Source organism: Podarcis cretensis, assembly GCF_951804945.1.
Source record: "Podarcis cretensis genome assembly, chromosome: 10".
Classification (NCBI taxonomy): domain Eukaryota; kingdom Metazoa; phylum Chordata; class Lepidosauria; order Squamata; family Lacertidae; genus Podarcis; species Podarcis cretensis.
In genome coordinates, this window is record NC_137179.1 from 42072907 (window position 1) to 42096742 (window position 23836).

General features: G+C 43.2%; 1 long non-coding RNA gene across 1 annotated transcript in view; it reads left to right on the forward strand.

The window, feature by feature from the left end:
• LOC307224754 overlaps positions 1-21371 on the forward strand; it is a 29088-nt gene extending 7717 nt beyond the window's left edge. The window contains exon 3 of the long non-coding RNA XR_013842725.1: positions 20860-21371. This is a non-coding gene — a long non-coding RNA (uncharacterized lncRNA). The remainder of the gene's footprint in view (positions 1-20859) is intronic.
• Positions 21372-23836: the final 2465 nt, after the last annotated feature.

The window sequence follows — 23836 nt, forward strand, 5'->3', positions numbered from 1 at the left end:
TTGGTGGCTACATTATGGGATGATGCAGGGCACTTTCTTGTCTTCAGTGCTAGACTGAAGAACTTTCTGACAGTAAGAGCTGTTTGACAGTGAAACAGACTCCCTTGGGAGGTTGTGGACTCTCCCTCCTTCATTGGTAGTTTTTAAGCAGAGGTTGGGTGGCCATCTGTTATGGATATTTTAGTTAAGATTCCGACGTTACAGGGAGTTGGACTAGATGGTCCCTTCCAACTCTGTGATTCTATATGAAATATACTCAGAATCGCAAAGTGATTTCATGCTCTTTATTCAGCTCATAGTGGTGAGGAGGAATGAATGTCCCCTCAAAGTATCTGCTTTATATACATTATTTACACAATGGGCTGCACATGATTGGCTAATTCCGGAATTCTACTGTAAGCCAATCAGGTTGTGGATTCACTTCAATCTGGAGCATGATTGGGTGGTTCCTGCCAACCAATCATACTGCTGCATTGTTCTAGGACCAATCAGACTGCTGCCTTTTGGATCCTATTGTGGACCAATCAGACTGCTGCAGTTTGGATCCTATTTGACTCAGTACATAACACTATAATTCTGTAATATCTATATGAAGCCACTGGGAGTGGTCATTAGGAGTTTGGTGGCAAGGCATTATCGGTACACAGCTCTATTTCTTCATAACATCTGAATCAAGAGATGCCATGTTGTCCCTGGGCCAGTGCTTGGAAGCAGTGGTGAGATGGATGAGGAAAAACAAGCTGAGCTTGAATCCTAGCAAGACAGAAGTACTGTGAGTTAGTAGTATCTGAGAAATTGGTCAACTTCCTTCTCTGGATGGGGGTTGTGCTGCTGCTGAAGGAACAGGCTTGTAGTCTGAGGGTCTTCTGGACCCAGTTATGTCACTGGAGGCTCAGCTAGCCTCAGGGGCTAGAAGTGCCTTTTACCATTCCCACCACCCTTCTGAGTAATACCGCTCCCCACCCTCTCACTATATATATAAGGGTCTGGTGACTTCTGTTTCAGTGTATCTGAACAAGGGTGCATGCACACAAAAGCTCATACCAATAACTAACTTAGTTGGTCTCTAAGGTACTGCTGGAAGGAATTTTTATTTATTTATTTTTGTTTCAATTATGGCAGACCAACACAGCTACCTACCTGTAACTTTTACCAACTGCAATTGATGCTGATAATTGATTTAAAGAATTGTTTTTAAATAGTTGTTTTATTAATAATTCTCTTGCTTTATTTTCTTTATAAAGTGCTTTGAGGTCCCATGCACCCATCCATCAAGTGCTGCATAACTTTTATGAAACAAATAAGAAAAACATACAGGTGCTTTCTGTGAGTTTTGTCAGACTTGAGCGCATTGAACACTTTGAGAATGCAGAAAACTTGATAAGCAAGCCATGCAATTGCAACAGGGTGAATGTATTTATGGGCTATTCCTTATGCTCAAAGAACCATACCATTTTCATGACTCAGAAATCTAACATATCAATATGTGCTCTTCCGGCAGCTGTCCCAGCGCACAGAGGAAGCAAAATATAGCCAGTAGTAACACCCTAAGCAATTGTGGAAACACTGAACATTAGGAAGTATATTAAAATGTCACTCTTGTAAAGAAAAACAAGATTAGAAACAGACCAACAATTAAGCCCAAATTGCTGTGGGAAAGCTTCTACAAAACTACAAGGTCTGTGAAGAATTGGTGATACATAGGCCTGTGTGAGTAACACTCCAGAGACTGAATTTTTTTAGACAAACCATATGGTTTAGACCAGATGCTTTTATTTTGGCAGGCAAAATTCACATCTAATTAGGTTCTTTAAAAAGGCCTTGCACACACAATGTAAAAGACATGGGTTTGTTTTAATGATGAGAGAGCAACAGTTGTGAGCTGTTATCTAGCATTTGAAATGTGATTTATTTATTTTTCAAATTCATGAATCCTGCTGCCACTACCTTTGAAAAGTAGGAGATAATTAAACAAGCCTGTATTCTACAGATACAACAAGGCAGAGTCAAGGCACACAAAAAGTGAGTGGCCAAAGAAAGAAGGATGGGCAAAAAATACTTTTCAGGTTTAGATGTAATTTGCTGTTCATCTGTACAGGATACATCAAGTAGGGTTGCCATTTGTCCGGAATTTCCCGGACATTGCCAGGATTCAGACTCGGAAACAGTGTCTGGACGGAAAATCGCTTTAAATGTCCAGGAAAATCTGGATATATGGCAACCCATGTTGGAAGTGTAGATTTTTGACGAATTTCCTTTAAAAAATCTTCTTTGAGATCTTGCAAAAAACCACAGCTCAACAACTTTTGTGTCCAGACTTTCACTTTATGAAATATGGCAACCCTACATTAAGACATTACAGTATCTGACTGGCGTGAGGGCAACTGGGAGCAGCAACAAGCTTACCAGTAAGAGAACGTATGAAGTGGGGTTAATGCAAGGAAGCTGGTTATGCGAAGATTTCATCTATGAAGGAGAAATTCCTTTTCTTCTTGAAGATTTATTTATTTATTTACAAAGCAATCCAACCCTCCAGTCCACCACGCTGCAGGGGGTTTGGATGGAGCAGAGGTGTCCCCCTGCTTTGCCAGCCTCTGCTGTTAGCCTGGAAGCTCTGCTGGTGCATCTACCCAACAGCAGGCAGAAGCCCAAACAGGCAGGTGTAAATCCATAGTATCCTGAGCTACCTCTACTGCCATCACTTGGAGGCAAGCAGATCCATTCTGGGCATCTTCACCACACCTGCCTAAGAGCTGGCACACTCACCTCCATTGAGGTCCTGGTCACCTATAGCTGCCAGGCAAGTGTTTAAAACCAAGGCTGCTTTATTTACTTATTTTTGACTATCCAATTGAAGAGGGATTTGGTTTCTAATCAGATTGAACTGCTTGTTACACTTGTACTGTAACAGCACAGCTTACTTGGTTGCATTGGGAGATAGGTACACACCAAAAAGAGCCTATTCTGCAAAGGAAAGCAGCTGTAAATTCTTAATAGGCTGAGCAACCCTGATTTATTGCCACCATATCATACGTGAAGCAGAGTGTACTAGAGACTGGTCTAATAATGAATCCCATTAATTAAAAACCAATTAAAATGCCAAGATAAACATTACATTTGGTGCTACAAGAACAGTACATGCGAGAGGCATACTTGAATTATGCAGAAATAAATATCTGTAGAAACCTGGGTGGTTTTGTTTTATTTTGCCTTTAAATCAAGCCATTTGTGAAACTGGAAGCGACAGCAACAATTTGTGTGTGTGTGTGTGTGTGTGTGTGTGTGTGTGTGTTGTATTGGTGGTGTTGATACTATGATTATTATTTTGAGAATGTCTATATTAACTGAATGCTAGACATAAATCAGAGTTCTAGGATAAAAAAAACCTTCAGCACTAACTTAAGGCCTCTGCATTAACTTTCAACCTACATGAAGGCAAGCAGTAAAGTCACTATTAAGTCTTGCATATTGTGCTCGCTTACAAGTCAAGCCTCATGGACCCACATGCTTCTGCTCTTCCTCTGCACACTAGGGAAATATTGAAGACAGGGTCAGTGCTATATATTCAGTGCTTGTATATTCTGAACTTTGTTGTTGTTTAGTCGTTTAGTCGTGTCCGACTTCGTGACCGCATGGACCAGAGCACGCCAGGCACGCCTGTCTTCCACCGCCTCCCGCAGTTTGGTCAGGCTCATGTTTGTAGCTTTGAGAACACTGTCCAACCATCTCGTCCTCTGCCGTCCCCTTCTCCTTGTGCCCTCCATCTTTCCCAACATCAGGGTCTTTTCCAGGGAGTCTTCTCTTCTCATGAGGTGGCCAAAGTATTGGAGCCTCAACTTCACGATCTGTCCTTCCAGTGAGCACTCAGGGCTGATTTCCTTAAGAATGGATACGTTTGATCTTCTTGCAGTCCATGGGACTCTCAAGAGTCTCCTCCAGCACCATAATTCAAAAGCATCAATTCTTCGGCGATCAGCCTTCTTTATGGTCCAGCTCTCGCTTCCGTACATCACTACTGGGAAAACCATAGCTTTAACTATACGGACCTTTGTTGGCAAGGTGATGTCTCTGCTTTTTAAGACGCTGTCTAGGTTTGCCATTGCCTTTCTCCCAAGGAGCAGGCGTCTTTTAATTTCGTGACTGCTGTCACCATCTGCAGTGATCATGGAGCCCAAGAAAGTAAAATCTCTCACTGCCTCCATTTCTTCCCCTTCTGTTTCCCAGGAGGTGATGGGACCAGTGGCCATGATCTTCGTTTTTTTGATGTTGAGCTTCAGACCATATTTTGCGCTCTCCTCTTTCACCCTCATTAAAAGGTTCTTTAATTCCTCCTCACTTTCTGCCATTCTGAACTTTAAAATCATACAATCCATCATTTGCAAAACTTATTTTAAAACTTTAAGGCCCAGTTTCATGCATATTTAATCAAAAATTGCATCAGCATTTTTTCCTCTTCACACATTACATTTGCAGACTTGGTCCCCAATTGGGGTTGCATTGCTAGCATCAAGATGGTATATGAAAGAAGAAAAGTGGTGCTGAAGTACCAAGAGGATATGTAAATATGTACACATATGCAAAAAGGTAGAGGAAGCTTCAGGGAACTTGGGGCATTCCCCCCTCCCATGAAATGGTTTGCCTTTCAAATATTCCATTTAACCCTACTTAGAATAAACTGTGACAAACTATGGATGTATATGATGTACATGTCATTGTTATTCAAAGTCAAGTGAGGCTTTTCATATTCTAAAGGTTAATATTAATTTGTCATTTTAGCTTATTACAGCTTTTCAAACAATTTCCCCTTAATCTGTATCGAATTAAAGGCTGGGAATGCCATTTAGCACACAGTGGCCTTTTTTGCAGTTACCACAACTCCTTGCCATGCAAACAGCATTGCACTGTCAGGGCTGTCAGATGGAGAGATAAACATATTTAGCAACAGTGGCTTCCTGCCACCATCTTTAGTCAGCATGAAAAAGAAACCATTAAAGGATGAGCTGTTCCTAAAGTGGTGATGGGAAGTTGTGGTCTCTTGGGAACACATCAGCAAGGACCCTGAAAGAAGGACAAAATACTTGGCTGCATCACATGCAATTAAATGCTTTATAAACCATTTCCAGCTTGCTAATGCACATTACTCATGAATCTCAACGAAGTACACAGCCTTGGTTAAGTAATGCTTGCAGAAAATTAAAAGGCAGCAATGAAGCTGTTGTCATCTCTATTGACCTTTCGGAAGGCAGAGAGCATCCAGAGCACTAGCCAAACTCCAGCATGTGTATCTTCCAGAACAGGAGTGGTCAGCTGTGTTGTCTGTCAAGGGCTGAATTTTTTCAGGGCTCATCTGTTCAGGGTACAAGCCAGAGGTGGGTGGAGACAGAGGCAATGATCTGCAGAGGCAGAGACCAGGAGTGACTTGTCCAGGGGAGCCACTGCTACTTACTGGGAGAGGGAAGTGGCGGTGAGGTCAGGGCTTTACAGACAGCATAGATGCATCTACAGCACCACCTTGCCTCTCCCCATCCTAATAAGCAGTAGTGACTCTCCTGTTGGGAAGCTATTCTGTGCTCCCACCCCACTGGATCCTGCCAGAGACAAAGTGTTCTGAAATAAGAAATTCAGAATAAAAGAGCACCCTGCTTCAATTGTCACCATGGATACCTCCATTTAGAATTCCCAATCTTACAATCTTGCGCAGGAGGAATAAGCCTCAGTGGGTTTAAGGTTACTTTTAAATATACTGATGGCATGGTTTTTTTGAAGTACAGCATTCCAATACAGCAAAGTTCAAATGGGTTTGGGGGAGTTGGGAATCACTATCCCTGGGAATCACTATCCCAGATGACCCACCGCTGAGAAGGGCTACACCGACCCACCTTACCTCATTCACTGGAGCAGGAGGTGGAGGAAGGCAGTTGTAACCACTGAAGGATGTCATACTTCTGGGATTTGGAATGAAGAAGCAAGGTGTGAAGAGCAGGAAGGTGGTGCAGAGTCAAATCACACAGGATTCAGCAAGAGGATAAGTGCAAGATCCAAGGCAGGGAGATACTGAGTGTGGAAAAGAAGCTGGGAAGTCGGTCTTTCTAACTATTTGCAAACCACACTGGAATTGATAAAATGAAGAGTGGCCTATACATACCTTAAATAAATACTTTTGGGCGGAAAGGAAGGGGATGAATCAGGACAGGAGTATTTTGTCTTTAAACAACAATTTAAGACTAATGCTGAAATACCACACATACTTGGGAGCAAGCCCTATTCTACTCATGCATAGGACTGAGCGGAGAAGAATCTTTATGTGGCAATTATGAATGAAAAAGGTCCAGAAAGCAAGGTAAAAAAGTGGTTTGGATTATGATGTCATGGATTGAGCACGGAAATTGTAGCTTTGACCGTGAGGTAACTGTAACAATAAGCCTTGAGTAGTTTGTTTTCACAAATACCTGCTGTTTGATCCAAAAGTCTATTCCAGTCTTTGAGCTCTGGATTCAGCTCTTGAGCTGCGATTCACAGAGCTGGCACCAGGGGGCCATTGAATGCTGAGTAAAGAAGCAAACTAACCCCACTAGAAAATGTCTTCGGTTTTATTTGTGGCCCTTTGAAGTAACGTTTGAAGATTCAGTGACAATATTTGTAATAAAGTTAAGTGGGTACAGCTGATTAAAAGCAACAGGGTGATTTTATAGACAGGAGAACACTTCATTTCAATGTAAACACTCTCCCACCAGGGATTCCTGTTTTCCAGTGGTCAGTTCAACGCTTGGAATTTTACCGAAGGTATCTGAAGAAAGCTGTGAAGATATTTGTCAACTCCAGTGTTCTCCAGGCTTTGCCAGAGACGCCAGACAGGTCATCTTTCTCCCCAGATGAGCACGTTGCCCTGACTCAAGGCCTTGCAGGGTTTACCCAAAGCATTGTCTGACTCCCACTCCCTTGATACAGAATGCCCAGTCCAGAATTAGTGCTGTCAAAACTAAATTGTCCAGATCCCCACTCCTGCCTCTTTTACTCCCTTGCTTTTCATGGTTTTCATGACTGGCTTAGTTGCTAAGCCCTGCTGGGTTTCCCCCAGAACCGTAGCTATAAAGAGTGTTCCTGGGAAAAAGAAAGTGCTTTTCCTTCTAGCTGTAGTTCAGTAGGAGAACCAAAGGGCTGTAGCCCAATGGTAGAACATCTCCTTTGCTTGCAGAGAGCCCTAGGTTCAGTCCCCAGCATCTCTAGATAGGACTGTGAATGCACCCCTCCATCTGAAATATGAGAGGGCTGCTGCCGGTCAGTGTAGCCAATGCTGAGCTAGATGGAGCAATATTGCGATTCATGTAAGGCAGCTTTCCACATTACATAAACTAGGGATTGGGAACTGGCCTGGGGACCAAATGCAACTCTCCAGCTCTCTGAGCCTTGGGACTCTTTCCCCAGACCACATCTCCTCAGCCTAACCCCTCACTGACCCTACTTCATATCTCTCATCGGTGCGTTTTCTTGGCTGCAATCTGTTCTTGGCCCCTTGGTTGCCTGGTTGGTGTGAGTAGGTATAGAAAGTAGCCTACTGTACAAAGTTTAAATTTGCATTCATGGATTTTGCTCACTGTTTCACCTCTGGTGTGCAGCCCCCAGAAGGCTGTCCAGGTGAGAATGTGGTCCCCAAGGTGCATACACAACACACCTGTAAAGCAGGTTCTCCACCCCACCCCAAATCCTGGGAATCGTGGTTTGTTAAAAGGTATCTCTGTGAGGAGGAAATGGCAGGTCCCTGGATTCCTTGTGGGGCTGCTTTAAATATATTTTAACTGTATGGTATATACATATGGTATATACATACCCTAAGTTTTTTTTAAATCTAAAACTGGGATAGCTCAGTTGGTAGAGCATGAGACTCTTAATCTGGGGGTTGTGCGTTTGAGCCCCACACTGTGCAAAAGATTCCTGTATTGCAGGGAGTTGAACTAGATTACTCTCATGGTCCCTTCCAATTCTATTATTCTATGAAAAAGATTCCACACCCCTGACTTGAACCTTATGTGTCTGAAACCAGGAGTCCAGGGCATCAAGTGACTGACTGAGAGAGAGTAAATCATATATACAGATGGAGCCAGGATACTGTGTATGAGAACTTAGCTCCTGATCTTGGGATTCTGATGATCCCAAACAGTCTCTTCTTAAGCCAGGGCCTGCTATAAAACTCAGATCCACTGCATTCCTTCAGGTAAAGCAGCTTGTTGGCAATATGCCAGTATTTACCTCTGCACCTGCATGTTCCAGATATTTGCAATAATCTGGACTTAGGCATCTAATATATATCTCGTCTAGCCATACTTCATTATTCCTGCAATTGCTTTGCACTCCCCACCCCCAAGCTGTCCCTCCTTATATAGCATAGCACTCCTGTTTATCCAGACTCCTAATTACCTGAGCTGTTTGCATACAATGTTTGTTAGTCAGATCATAACCATAAATCCAACATTACTTCTGCTTTTAGACATACTCCTTTAAAAAAATATATTCATTTCAGACGATGGCAAAAATCCTAGATAAAGCAGCAGCAGATACTGGGGGAGCAGGTTGGTGGATCGGAGGCAAGCTGATTTATTTGCATATGTAAGAAAATCCCAATTTAACTTGCTGCCTATAAAAAGAAACAATCTTCTGAACTCCAAATAAGCAGCATCTGGGAAGGTCAAGGAATTCATCCTCCGAGAACTCCTCTGTCAAGCATGCCAACAATAAACGGAGAGGAGTTGCCATGGCACCAACACAAAGGGAACATAAATTGGCAAGAAGTGACTAAGGCTGGCTATAGCCGTATAAGGTATTTGGGAAAAGGCATTACTTTGCTACTTGGTATTGATTATAACCAAGATCTCTTTCCCTGTCCGCCCGTTCCTCTCCCCCTATTAATCTTTACAACTCACATATATTTATTTGTCTAAGAAAGGGGTTGTTCCCAATCTGCATGCCAAAGCGAGGGCATGGTAATTAACTACTGCAGCAGGATGTGCACGCACAGCAGCTTAGTCCAGTGGTTATCTACCCTATTCAAACAATCTGATAGGCCGCAGGAATACTGCAGGACTCCAGTGGCTTACCAGCATACTTTACCTTTTATAGTCACAGTGTTACTGGACTCCATTGGAGGAGTCATGGAAGAAACTTGCGTTGAAATCTGGTAGCCCCACCATCCCTATAGCTTTAACAGCCCTTCTGCTTCTCATGCCTCAATGGTATCTCCATTTCCCCATCCTGTAGAACTCTTGCAAAGAGGATGAGAAGTGGGTGTGCTGTTGCCTTTTAACTTAAAAGCATTGCCTCCTTCCCTGTAACTAGTGGTTTTCTTCTCAAACTTCCTGTCCTCTGGGAACCATCACAAAATCACTGTTTGCCTATTGAGTGACTTCAACGTTGCAAAGATGATAATTCCAGGGTGAGTTAGGGAGTTTTTTTTTAAAAAAAGTATTATGAATCACAATCTGATAAGAAATATGAAATTTAAAAAATAAAAAGAAGACGAAGGGAAACAGTTAAAAAACAAACAAACCCAAGCTTCACAGCCATTACCTCATAAAATACATTCTCAAGGGACTGCACAATAAATTAGATGTTACAACAAAAACCGACCTGATATAGGAAGAATACAAAACAAATGTTATGAATACCAAATAAAGCCATATTTCATCAGGACTTGATATCCCTGTGATTGGCCTTACCATATAAGCAATAAATTGCTACCAAATGGAAGCAAAATCCATAGATGTAGCTGCCCACCCCCCAAGATTCCCTTAATTTATAAATCAGTTTCACAGAACTGAGAATAACCATTGAACCAATTATTTAAAGAAAAACCCAAGACTCCTTCCAGCCCTTTGATATGGTCAAACAAGCAGCTACTAATAGAAAAATTGTAAGTGGTTTACATATTAAATCTATTCAACTCATCAGTAATTGATAGAAGTCACAGTTTGGGATTTAAAGGAATCGGTACACCCATTATGGGACATGCGTGGCGCTGTGGGTTAAACCACAGAGCCTAGGACTTGCCGATCAGAAGGTTGGTGGTTTGAATCCCCATGACAGGGTGAGCTCCCGTTGCTCGGTCCCTGCTCCTCCCCACCTAGCAGTTCGAAAGCACAACAGTGCAAGTAGGTAAATAGGTACTGCTCCGGCGGGAAGGTAAACAGCATTTCCATGCACTGCTCTGGTTTGCCAGAAGCGTCTTAGTCATGCTGGCCACATGACTGGAAACTGTACGCCGGCTCCCTCGGCCAATAAAGCGAGATGAGTGCCGCAACCCCAGAGTCGGTCACGACTGGACCTAATGGTCAGGGGTCCCTTTACCTTTACACCCATTATGTAAGAAATTACCTTCATTACCTCTTCCTAAACTTTATGCATGTTTGCTGGACCACCTCAAGTGCCAATAGATTTGGGGCTTCTTTTACACCGAATGCCACTCAAGGCTCTGGGGTTTGCCCTTCCTCTGTGCAAAATAAGAGTGTGTCAATCTATAATCTAACATTCCCCTGGGCCTGAGCATCTCTGGAGATGTTTTATAATGAAGCAGTGCTTGCCTTTCAGAGACATTTGTCTACTCTAAATGTTATCATTGAAGACCCCCAATAAACTTCTTAGGAATACAGTTTGAGAACCTCTGAAAAATCTGAACACCCAACTCCCTCTCAATCTAAATATGTTTTGGTTACATCCACGTGGCACATGGAGAAATCATCATATAGAAAGATGGAGATCCTGCTACTGATAATCTGGGATGTAGTTCAAAATTTTGCAGCAGAAAAGGAAGGTGACTGGCCAGACAGGCCATTTTCAAGAAATGTTATTTATCTTGCAGGCTTCTAAGCTCTCAGTTTGTCCACCATTCTCTGAGGGTACCCTTCCTTTGACATCTGGGGAAGGGGCAGAAAGTATAAGTGATTAATGCTTATTCCTCTTCTCTCTGCTTCTGTACAATGTCCAAAATGAAGCACATGCATCTCCTCAGCTGTGAGATATGTGTGCATGCTTCTGATGTAGGAATCACTGGTGCATCTTAGTGCAAGGGAAGCTGGCTGTACAATCTCCAGTTCAGATATGATAAAGAATCATAGAGAGCAGGAAGTGTAAGTCAGCCACACTTCCTGTTCCCCAGCATCTTGAATGGTGAAAAAAATCATCCTTACTGATTTTTCATCCGTAATGACTTTGTTCTTTAATAAATCTTTTTTTTTCAGTGCACGGCCTACAGTATGTAACAATTCTAGAACCATTTTAAGGCTTTGTAATAGTTGCTCACAGCCCTAGAAGCTGTCAGAATTGTACATGTGACACACACACCTTTCTAGATGAATATAGCCAATGAATCAGCACATACCCCTTTGATCACCCTGCTGTCTATAATGTATATTTCTCATGCTGATCAAGAAGTTGGTTTTGAGTAGCTTTCATTTTGCCTCTTGCTAGAGAAGAAAAACTATACACGATACAGCAGGGAACATGTTATTCCTCTGACATAGACACAGCTGCGTGGGCAGAGCAGCCTCTTAACAGCGAGGATTTTGTAGGCATTAAGAGCCTGCAGAAAAAGATTTGCAACCTTAGTGGAAGAGGAAATGATACATCCATCAGCTGTTTATTATTTACAAGGGAGCTAAAAGTTTTGGTTAGCCCAGCTGGTGGCTGTGCTAAGATGTGCATTTGGAAAAAGGGGAAATGAGGTTTAGTTTTAAGGGGAGAAGTAGTGGATGAATGTGGGTCACCTGTCTCCCTCTCAGTCCATCCATCCATCCATCTACTCTGAGCTTGCTCACAATTTTATACATTATTATGTAATGATTGTGGGGTGTTTTCTGTCACACTGGAGTTGGGAGCAACGGATAACATACCTTTCTCGTCACCATTACAGCCAGTTAGTTTTGCCATTGTTCTTTTGGCTATTTGTTATTTATTCTATATCTGGGTTTCCCAACCTTGGGTCTCCAATTGTTTTTGGACTACAATTCCCATCATCCCTGACCACTGATCCTGCTAGTTAGGAATGATGGGAGTTGTAGTACAAAACAGCTGGAGAGCCAAGATTGGAAAACACTATTCGATATTATTTATGTTGTGATTGTGATGCTCTACTATGTTATTGTTACTTATTGTTTGTGAGCTTCTTTGTGATTTGTGTGAAAGAAAAGCCGCATAGAAATATAATGAATGCATACGGAAATGGATACGCAATGACTGCAAATGCCCTCGCCCAGGTGTATGCCCAGCTCCCCTTCATGTCATTCTCTCCATGGATGAGGGAAACATTTAGAAGGATATTGGCTGTGGTCTCCATCCTGCTCTGGGGAAGGGCAAAGCTATGAAGATGGTATAAGACATCTTGCTGTCAATTCTAAGTCAGATCATTGGTCAAATGAGTCAAATATTGTCAACAGTGACTGACAGCAGTTCTTCGTGTTTCAGTCTGGGTCTTTCCCCGCCTTTCCAGGAAATGCTAGGGACTGAACCAGGAACCTCCATGCAACGCAAGTGCTCTATCACTGTGCAATGTCACACAGGAGTCTCCCTGGTGTTATTTGAAGCACTGTGACAGTGTATGCCTATGAGACAATACAGGTGAGCAATCACACTGAAGGCAAATTTAGATTACTGTACTTTAAAATCAGTTTAAGCATCACCCATGAAAGTGAGGCACAAGTTTTTGCCCTCTTGTTCCTGGAGCTCAAGCTACTGTCCGTAGACAACTGAATGGTCACCTCTTCATAGACTTATAAATATGTGGCTTGGTTATATGACTCAGCTAAGCAGCCAAAAGGTCTTCCTGACGAATAACACGATGTTGCATTTATGATTAAAGTTGAGCAATTAAATGTTATAGTAAATAAACAATGGTTCATTACAACACGGCGCTGTTGTTCACTGCTGTTGTTTCTTTGCTTACGAATGTGTTTTGCTTGTGTTACACCCTGAAGGAGTCAGGAACTTTTTACAAAATCAAACATTGTTTTTTTAGGGTACAGAGCAAGCAAAGAAATTCATATTAAATGTAACAGAACTGGGCTTTTTTTTCTTTTCCTAAGAGGAAGCAAAATTAAAGGATGTGATATTGGAGCAAGGGGCAAGCAGAACAGCAGGAGGGGCAGAGGAATATATTGGGAATGATGAGATCTACATAGTTGCTCAAAGTAAAAAAAAAAACCACAGTCAAACTTGAAAGATCTAGAATACCAAGACGACTTGCTACAAGATGAGCAAGGGCATTACTTGCACACACAAAAATAAGTCATGTAGGTCTCACCTTCAAATTATGACCACTTCTTCTTTGGCGATCACTCATAGCTGAGTAAAATTGTCTCCCATGAACATGGTTTTAACAGTGAGTCCGTAAGTGACTGTGGAGGCCAATTCTGGGTCCACACGTCCTTCCACAGTGGAGGCATATGTTTTCAGACAGGAGTTGATCATGGTGAGAGTTTGCCAAGCGTGCCTTCCTCTTAGCATGTTTCTCCCTTTTGTCCTGAGTTCAAGCGTCTTCAAAGTCCATGACACCTTTGGTAAAGGCTGTTCTCCAGAATTGCTAGGAGCACAATGTTTGCATGGGAAGGAAAATGGTTGGAGGTGGTGTCATGGCAGGAAAGAAATAGCACTCAAAGATCCATTGAGAGCCAGTGTTAGAGTGCTGGGCTAAGGTTCAAATCCTCACTCGGCTTTGAAGCTTGCTGGGTGACCTTGGGCCAGTCACTGCCTCGCAGCCTAACCTCGCAAGGTTGTTGTGGGGATTAAATGAGGAGGGGTAAACCGTGTACACCACATTGAGTTCCCTGAAATGGCAGAGGTATAAACATGTCCATTGGAGTCAACAGTGAGCTCCTAATAAATTTCCCTTCCAAACCACATCAGACTGGCTTGGTGAGACTGGCTTAGCAGGATGAGTTGGAATTGAGGCACCTCCACATTTTGGAGGCACAATTTGTGGTTGCCAGGATGTCTGAAGTCACATCCACACCATACATGTAAAGGGCATTTAAAGCACATGGCTCCTCCCCCTGCCAAAGAACCCTGGGAACTGAAGTTTACACACAGCTTTAATTCCCAGCACCCTAAACAAACTATAGTTCACAAGATTCTTGGGATGGGGGCATAAATGAATGAATGTTGGTTATTTTATTGCAGGTCCAGTCACAGTGAGACACACACACACACACACACACACACACAGAGAGAGAGAGAGAGAGAGAGAGAGAGAGAGGCTAAATGTAAGATGTGATTAATATACTCAAGCAGACAGTGATCTGGATTAGAAATAGCCACAACTTTATCGATTACAGATATAGGTGAATTTTTGGTTCAGTTATTGGGTTTATAACTGTTCCAGTCCCCCCAGACAAAAATAATTATTATTATTTAATTTTTAAAAGGTAAGGGAACTCTGTTCCCCTGAGTTCCTGCTCAAAAAAAACCACCCCTGGGCATGGCCATGTATGAATGTGCATTTACTTTATTTCCGTGGCCATCTAAAAATAGGTTTTGGGGAGGAGTGGAAGGATGTGCCCAGAGCTTTTTCCACATACCTGCCAGTCTGATGAGCCATCACCTACTCCTGTAGGAGGGTAGACCAATAATCCAGCATCTCTCTAGTTGCTATAGAAACCATTTCAGGGTGATAATAAGCCTTCTAACTGCCACACTCAGCCCATCTGTTTCCTCTAAAGTGCCATTTTTGGCAGCTCTTGAAAGGAAATGATGGAGTGAGCTCTAAACACACCAGTAGCAAATGCCCCCAGGAAGCCTATAAAGTCAAAGGGAGACACTTGAAAACTTCTGGTCACAAGTGGGCAGGGGGAAGTCAAAGCAGGCAGCAGGAATCACATGATCGTCTTGGGAAGTTGCCTCAATTTTCCCCCTGTGGCTTGCTGGGAGATATGCAGAATATGTGTTTTTAGGGCTGCAAGCTTTTGTCCTTGCACTTGACTAAACATCTAAAGCTCAAGTTGATTCATTTGTATAGTGTGTAGCAGATTTTTATTGTTGACAGCTATTATCAGTGGGGCTGAGTACTTTTTATTGTATTATTATTATTTTATTATTGTATTTTTATCAGTGGGGCTGACTACTGAGAGCAGACTTTTTGTTTTCTGGAACGCTTGGTTCTAGGCAGGGCCTTTTTTCCAGCGGGAACTTGCTGGAATTCAGTTCCAGCACTTCTCAGTGGATGCCATTGCCATTATAAGAGAATAAGAGATGTGTTTGTGGTGAGTTCCGGCACCTATTTTTTTTCTAGAAAAGTAGCATGGGTTCTAGAGCATTACGCTGTTGTTGTTGTTTAGTCGTTTAGTCATGTCCGACTCTACGTGGCACCATGGACCAGAGCACGCCAGGCACTTCTGTCTTCCACTGCCTCCTGCAGTTTGGTCAAACTCATGTTGGTAGCTTCGAGAACACTATCCAACCATCTCGTCCTCTGTCGTCCCCTTCTCCTTGTGCCCTCAATCTTTCCCAACATCAAGGTCTTTTCCAGGGAGTCTTCTCTTCTCATGAGGTGGCCAAAATATTGGAGCCTCAGCTTCACGATCTGTCCTTCCAGTGAACACTCAGGGCTGATTTCCTTACACATGGCCCAGCAGAGCCCACAACCCTCCCGATGCTATTCAGGGGGCACAGGGAGAAGGAGATGCGAAACATTCCTTCCATGAACTTACTATAGGCCTTGTACCAGAACAGAGATCAATGATTAATCCAGCCATCATCCGTGTCTGCTTGGATAGGACTTACCTGAAGATGAGATCAGAGTTCTGATGACCCATATGCTCCAACATTCCTAAGATTAAAATAGGGACATTCCATTCAACATCACCATAGAGCCAACACCTTGCTGACATCTTCAACCAGGTGACTCACAGGCAGAGCAGCTAAGAGTGGATCAGGGCCAGAATTACAGTCTGATAGCACAGCTGTGTACCATCCATGTTTCTTGGGTCTGCAAGTGAGGAGTAGCTTACTTATGAGTATCCCTTTATTCCAGAGTCATCCTTCTTCCTTAGGCAGGCATTGCAGCATCTGGCACCCAGTTGAGTATGTAACTTTAGGTGCCTGCACTCCCTAGGAATTGGTGGCCACTAGGTATCTGATTCCACAAAAGGCAATGGTGGTACCTGTGTTTTGGAACTCCTTCCCTAGATCACCCCACCAATCTCCTTAACTGTTAGCATTCAGGAAATGCCTGAATATTTCTAATATGACAGGTCACTGTACCAAACATCCAAACTCACTGGGAGTTTTACAGTTCATCTACTTCCTCCTGGTTAAGACTTTGAATCCTGGGGCCTTGCTTGTTTCCAGAAAGCAGTTTCTTGACTCAGATCAAGCCTTCAACACGGAGTTTGCCAAGTATCACTTACTCACTAGAATGCATTGAATAGCTACTAGCATTTCTGGTCTGGATGTTCCAAAGGAATTATTAATTCAATGTTTATCATGCTGTCTGAATCATTAATGGTGTACCCTTATTAACACAACAATGTAATTGCAGACATTCTTTTGGTACTATGTCTAAAAACAATTATTAATATATGTGTGTAGATTACCATATATTTATCTGGCAGACATCCCTTTGGTTATGCAGATTTGAAAGCTAGCACATTCCTGATCTAAATAGTTGGAATTCGATACTACCTTTTCAGTTCTAGTGCATACCTGCTTTGGTATCTAATATATCAGGCAATATATTTTGCCTGCAGGGCAGTGAAATAAATAATATTCCATTAAAAAGATTATTTTTGGCCTCTTTCAAAACATGAACACACACACACTCCCTCTCTCTCATGCGCGCGCACACACACAGCTTGATCTTGAGAGATGTCCAAAACAATAAAGTTCTGAATACTGTGATTCTCTTCTGACGCAAAGCCTTGGAATGTGTCCCACTTCTAATTTAGGATTTGTTGTTGAGAGGTTTTAAGATGGGAGTATTCACTATAATCCTTCATGTTGCGAAGAATTGTAGTATCTAAAACAAGCAGATGAAGCTGTGGCTGTTCACAAGCATGTGATTTTTACTCGTTCGTTGATGGAGAAGCTGGGAGAGGCTAAATAATCCTAAAATTCCTTGAAACTCTATGATTCTGGAACAGCCTATGATCTCATATACGGTACTTTGTTTTCCAGGCAACCTGCTTGCAGAGAATAATGCTCATATTCATATCCCAAAATATGCCCACCAATATCTAAATCAGCATTGGCAACAGTTTAAAAAAAGCTTTTAGAGTTCTTCTGGAAATGGTCAGTCCAGATTAAGGCTGTATACACCCCCACTCGTTCCTCTGCATCTGCTGCTTTGGGAAGTGGTGAATACAGGACGTTAGACCCAGTTCATATGTATGCCTTATATATCATGTAGTTTCTTATGAAATACTGCATTTTGATGTGTTTCCTGCCCCCCCCCCAAAAAAAACCCCAGCTTCAATATGAACTGAGAAAAAGAACAACCTAGTTGTGTTTTTAGGGGTAACGTGTGCAAGTTCTAAATGGGAGGAAAATAGCATTTTGATAACAATGATGTCATATGTACACTGCAAAAAAGCTTGCACGCATGAAGAGGACCACCGATCCTAAAATAAACACCTGTGTGGAAGCACCCCAGGATCTTTTCTACACAGTCTGTGTAGAAGTCCTACTGCATTGTATTTACCTGTAGCGTATAAATATTAGGATAGGTCATATTTAGAGTACACACATTGAAAGTGATGGGGGCTGAAGGTGGTCAGCAAGACTTTAATTCTCAGTAATTACAGTAACATAAGGCTAGCCGTAATTCCTAATGAATTCAATGGGGCTTACTCCCAGGTAAGTAGAAGTCGGGATTACCTCTAGTTTGGATCTAATGCAATTTCCCCCATAAAGATCATTAGGCCCTTAACTAAGTACAAAAGAAGGTAGAGATAGTATCAGACTGAAGGAGTTTGCCAAGCTACCTTGACATTTATTCCTTTGCCAGAGAGTAGAGTTTGTCCACAGAAGTTTACTCTGTGAATATGCATCTGGTATTCTTCCTAACTGTCAGCTAGGAAACGCTTGCATTTTGCCATAGTTATCTGTGCTCGGCAAGAGAGCCAGAGGGAGATGCAAGCTACAAATCCAGGTCCCTAGCTCTACACACATATAAAAACCGTTCTGAAAATGCTTTTTTTTATATATAAAAAAGGCATCTTTAAAAATACATTGAATTTTCCATAAGGCTCACCATCTAGTGTCACACTGTATACTACACTTAAAACACACTTAAAACATTTTATTTGCAGCTCTATAGCTGAATCCAGAGTTACCAGAAATCCTTGATTTCAAATGAACAACCTTTTTTTTAGATAATGCCAACACTGCAACATATTATGGGTGCCTTCTCCTAGAGAACACCATAGTTCCAGTGATATCCATAGTTCAGATATAAACCTGCACATTCTCTTCTGAGATTTCTACCTTTAATTCAGGTTTGGATGCTGCAGCAGACCTGTATGTGTACAGAGTCCAAATTTCACCAGACACTTCAATATGAGCATTTCAAATCAAGATCACATTTATGCAGTGCTATTTTTCCAGAAAAAGAGGTGCTGGAATTCACCATGAACATATCCCTCATTCTCTTAGAATGGCAATGGTGGCCACCTGAGAGTTGTTGGAACTGAGGTCTGGCTGAAAAAAATCCCTGCATATATGTGTGCCTGTACTTCTTCCAAAATATATGGCATAGCTGTCAACTTTTCCCTTTTATTGCGAGGAATCCAATTCAGAATAAGGGAATTTCCCTTTTAAAAAGGGAAACGTTGACAGCTATGATATATGGTCCTGTGGAGACAGTGCTGAGTTTAAACCAGGAGTCAGCAAACGTTTTTAGGAGGCGGCCCGTTCACTGCCCCTCAGACCTTGTGGTGCGCGCACACACACGCAGCATGGGGGGGGGCTTCTCTGTCTCCCCCCTTTCCCCCAGCCCCTCCCTTCCCCCTGCTTTCCTACCTCCTCCTCTGCTCTGCCTGCGGTTAGGAGCTGCCGCCGCCTCTCCTTTCCAGGCCAGCTTTCCTGGGCACTAGGTGCGGGGCCAGCAGGTGCACCAATCTCCAGACAAAGCCCCGTGACGCACCCACAACGCGGTCTTGCATGGAGAGGCCGGCGGGCGGGTGGCGAATCTGGGTCGAGGGGCTTCAGATTGGCTGGCACCCATCAAAGCCCAGCTCCCTTCCTCCGCAGGGCGGAGAGAGGCCAGGAGGACAGAGGGGGCGCTGCCTTGGTGGGGGGGGGATGGCGCCTGGAAAAAAAAAATGGCACAGCCCGAACGATAATGCCAATCCATCGGCAATTCCAGGACCGTCTCTGGGCCGGATCCAGAGGGCAGTTGGGCCTGATCCAGCCCGCAGGCCTTAGTTTGCCAACCCATGGTTTAAACAATTGGAAGTTCGGCTTCAAATCCCCACTGAACTATGGAACGGGAGCAGAGGCAGAGAAAACCGCAGATAACAAATGACAAAATGCAACACTTTCCTAACTGCCACTCATTTAAAATCCCTACTTTAAGTAAATTACATGAACTTTAATTCTATTGAAATTTGGGGGAAGGATTAACATCTGAGGAATCTGAGTTTGAAGGGATCTTGGCACTCTTCTACTCCAACCTCTTGCTGAATGCAGAATCTGCAGTGTGGGAAGCAACAACAACATCTTTGACAGATAGCCATATAGTCTCTGCTTACATACCTCTAGTAGCAGGGTAAGAGAGCTGAAAAGAATGCCAACATATTTCACATCTGGCAACCAATGGACGCCTTTGGTTTCAGATAGTACATGGGTAAGGTAAAGGTAAAGGGACCCCTGACCATTAGGTCCAGTCGTGACCGACTCGGGTTGTGGTGCTCATCTCGCTTTATTGGCCGAGGGAGCCGGTGTACAGCTTCCGGGTCATTTGGCCAGCATGACTAAGCTGCTTCTGGCAAACCAGAGCAGCACACAGAAATGCCATTTACCTTCCTGCCGGAGCGGTACCTATTTATCTACTTGCACTTTGACGTGCTTTCGACCTGCTAGGTTGGCAGGAGCAGGGACCGAACAACAGGAGCTCACCCCGTTGCAGGGATTTGAACCGCTGACCTTCTGATCAGCAAGCCCTAGGCTCAGTGGTTTAACCTACAATGCCACCCGTGTCCCTAGTACATGGGTAGATGAGTCTAAAAAGCCTGGTACACAAATTTTCATGACCCTCTAGCAGCTATGGTGGCTTATTTACCAGAAGCAATGTCTTTAGCATTAACTCTGGAAGTGTATACTGAATTCTGACCAAACTCAGCCTCCAGGCATATATTTTTGCTCTAGGAAGCTTAGTTTGGGAAACCTTGGACTTAATGGGTTGAGGTAGGCATGTGCAGGATTGTGCTGCAAACTTATGTTAGATGGCAAACTTATTTCATGTTAAGTGTGAAATGAACTCTCAATTTGGGAGCAAGAATTAGTGAAAGCAATGCTAGTATATGTGTTTACTTTCCTTGGTTACAAATGGAGAATGCAAACAGTTGGTTTTGTTAGTTTTCTTGGTTGAGTGAGGCTTGCTATGACTGAGTTTAAGGATCCAATATGTACTTAAACCAGGGTTGTTACTGCTTCAGTTCTCATTTAGGTCAGCTTAAATGACATCTAAATGAGTTAATTTATTGATACAATAAATTAGGTTTCAAATAAACAGTATTACACAGAGTTTCCACTTGTTGGACAGTTCTGACTTTTTAAATAGAGAGTTTGTTAAAGCTGAGCAGTCTTTTTTCTAACCAAGGCCCAGCTTCTGCTTTCCAAACTGCAAGTTATTTGCTTTGGTTTTCTGCTTAATCTTATTTGCAGTGCCATTCAACTTCCATGGTACAAAAGTACTCATTGGTGAACACTGCCAGATCAAGATTTCAAAAAGTTATACTTTAAAGCTGTGGTTTGTGGTTCAGCTCTAATGTAAAAGATATTAATTGTGGTCTGCATGACTGAGAAGCTCCAGCCCACACTGAAATGTACTGGTAAGAACTAGCCTCAAAAGAAGACTTTCTGTTTAAAAGGAAAAAATAAAATAAAATTTAGCAGCGCAATCCTAGCCATGTCTACTCATAGTCTGTTTGAATTCAGTGGGGCTTACTTCCAGGTATGCACGGTCAGGATTGCAACCTAAGGAAATCATCATATTTCATCTTCTTGCCGTAAGAAGCCTATGTTTTAAAAAAGGGAGGAGAAGAATTAAGGGTAAACAATCCTATCCTGGGAAGTTCCAATGAGCTCCACTCATTTCACCACTAACACAACAAGATCTACTAGTACTAACAGAGTTGCATAGGTTCCACATAAGTTTCTTGAACACAGACATGGATTCCTTATGTTATAATGATACCCTTGCTATAATGAGCTTTCCAGATCTAGCAAAAATATATGTTTGAACCTATCTAGTTTTTTGTTTTTTTTAAATACTCTACAGCCCTTTAGTCTGCCGCTGAGGCATTACTTTCCCACAATTTAGGTGAAACAGAGTTGAATTGTAGTTCCCACTCAAGCATTTATTGTACTACTATATCATCCAGCATTGCCCTTCCTTATGGCCAATATCATCCTATAATGTTTGTTCACGGATGAGCCTATTTAGCAAAGGCCAATATCATCCTTATGGCCAATATCATCCTATAATGTTTGTTCACGGATGAGCCTATTTAGCAAAGGCCAATATCATCCTTATGGCCAATATCATCCTATAATGTTTGTTCACGGATGAGCCTATTTAGCAAAGGGTCTCAGAAACACTGGCTAAATGTTTCCTACATGTCATTGCTTTCATATGAGAGTTGGTGGAAAATTAGTGTTAAAGAGTGTATCTCCATTTCTCCTGGAAAATTTGCAGGGTCGGTTTCTATTTCTGCTGACCAGAGGAGAAGATGGCTTTAGTTACTGATTTTCTCTCAATTTTTTCCTTATAATTTTAATAGTGGAATAATTGTCATGACTCACAACCAAGAATCTTGCAATGGATGGTGGAGGTCTCTTATGAGAATGACATATAGGCTACCTCCTGTACCTTACTGGGGACCTTCCTGACCAAACGACACAGCCCCACCACTATCTGTCTCCCTGCAAAATAGGGTGAGAGACATTTAACCAGCCAACTGGTTCCTCCAGGGAGGCAGAGCTTACCATACCTTAGGTCTGGCCAACCTCCATAAGGCTTCTGTTGACTCTAGCAATAGAAAACTTTTTCAGCAGGGGGGCAGACCACTGTCCCTCAGACCTTGTGGGGGGCTGGACTATATTGGGGGGGGGGGAGAAAACGATTTTCATCTGTCCACAAAGAGGCCTGAAGATGCTTCACTTTACCTGTCCCAGTTGTCGTCCCAATAGCTACAGGTGGGCTTCTCCAGCCAGCCAGGCGCTGTGGCAGGGTAGGAGGCTGCGTTGGCTGGTGAAGACAGAAGCAGCAGCCCCAGCGGAGGAGCCACGGACAGAGGTAGGGGAACCAGGGCATTGCCGGAGCTTTTACCCACCACCTGCTGCTGCTGCTGCTGCTGCTTCCTAAGAGGCACCGCGGAGAAGAAGATAGAGACGCCCGCCAACCTGCAAGCAGTGGCCGCAGCCACCGCAACAACCCACCTGAACGCCATGGGAGGAATGAAGGAGGGAGGGATGGAGGGAGGTGGCAAAGAAGAAAGCAAGCAAGGAAGCGGCGTGGAAAAGGGGCGTGGAGAAGGAAGGAAGGGCGGACTGAGGGAGAGGGAGGAGGAGCAGGAGGAAAACGCAGCGGCAGCCGGCGTCACCCCCCCCCCTTCACAGTGCTGTCCTGTTGAGGCAGGCAGCGGGCGAGCTGACTCCTGCTGTCGACAGCACCCAGCGTGGGACAATATTGCTCCGTCCCTGAGGAGAAAAGCGCCACCGTGGGAGGGAGAAGGAGGGAGAGGGAAAGAATGCGCATGCTGGCGACCCACACACTGGCAATCCACGTAGCGATTCCCGAACCGTCTGCGGGCCAGATCTAGAAGGCAATTGGGCCTGATCTGGCCCGCAGGCCTTAGTTTGCCGACCTGTGCTCTAGCTCCTTGCAGAGGCAACACCTGTAGCTTCAGAGAACAAGGCTCTGCTGGAGCTGTCCAAGGTCCTGCTCTTGTCTGCTCTCAGGTTGACCTTGGCATAGACTGGTCACTCTGCCTGTTTCCCCTGTGACCTCCAAGCTCAGGCGGAACTGGACAACTATACCGTATCATTATAAAAATGAGAATGAAACATGGAGGAAAAAATGAATGAAAGAAAGAAAACCAAGCAAACAGAATCAAAGCCTTCTACTCCCTCTCTCTGTCATAGGAACAGAAACTGACACTGGGCAATCAAGCAGGGTTATTCAAGGGCAATTAATAGGCCATTCAATATTAGTTCCCTCCCCGACACTCATAAATAAACCATAAAACTGGCAGCAGCTGTACTTAGGAAATGTCCTATTAAACACAAAGGAGCTCCAATAAGGCTTAATAGTACTTTGTCTAATCACACTGGAAAAGCTGGTGCTGCAAATGTATGTACATATGTATGTATGTATGCATGCATGCATGCATGCATACATGTATGTTGCTGTTGTTTTATTAATTTATTTTATATTCCATCAACCCAGAAAAATAATCACAAAACATGTCTGAAAAAACATTGGAAACCATGAATGCTCTGTAAAAACTAACAATGCAATCCTATGTGTGTATTTGGAAGTAAATCCTGTTGGTTCAATGGGGCTAACTTCTGGGAAATTGGAATGGTTGTCTCCATCATGTAAGCATCCCGGGAGCATCTAACCAGCTAATGTTGAAGA